The following is a 570-nucleotide window of genomic DNA, read 5'->3' as shown; positions in this document are numbered from 1 at the left end:
TATTTTAAAAACCATAGTAGGACTCATAGGGAAAAAAATTATAAAGTTTTACTAAGGTATAACAATTACAACAATAAAAGTAATAGCTAACACTCAAATGTTTGTTCTGTCAGCAATTCTAAGCACTATTATGTGCATTAACTCTTCTTATATATGGTCACCTGTGAGGTCAATGTTATTATCCCCATTTTATAGATGATGAAACTGGGGCACAAAGGGGTTAAGGGACTTGCTCAGTCTAATAAGTAGAGATGAATCATACTCCTGGGATGGAGACTCAATCTTACAAAGATTAAGCTCTCTTTGAATTAATCTGAAGCAATTCCAAAGGACTTTGTTGGGTGACCAGGGGTGGGGAGGGTTCTAAACACATTTATTCCAAGGTTTATCTGGAAAAGTAAATGCAAACAAATGTGAAAAACTATAACAATAAAGGGAGGATTGGAATCTGTGCTTTTGCTCAGAAATAAATAGATCAATATAAGAGAGAATCTAAAACAGACTCAAGTACATATGAGAATTAATTGGTAAGTGATAAAAACTGACGTTTCAAATGAATGAAAAACATTA

General features: G+C 33.0%; 1 protein-coding gene across 1 annotated transcript in view; it reads right to left on the bottom strand.

Moving 5' to 3' along the window:
- The window catches only part of DPY19L2 (dpy-19-like 2 (C. elegans)), a 139,239-nt gene that overhangs the window by 33,864 nt on the left and 104,805 nt on the right, over window positions 1–570 (bottom strand). The window lies entirely within an intron of this gene.

Source organism: Propithecus coquereli, unplaced genomic scaffold, assembly GCF_000956105.1.
Source record: "Propithecus coquereli isolate 6110/MARCELLA unplaced genomic scaffold, Pcoq_1.0 Scaffold134, whole genome shotgun sequence".
NCBI lineage: Eukaryota > Metazoa > Chordata > Mammalia > Primates > Indriidae > Propithecus > Propithecus coquereli.
This window is presented reverse-complemented; position numbering and strand designations above follow the sequence as displayed.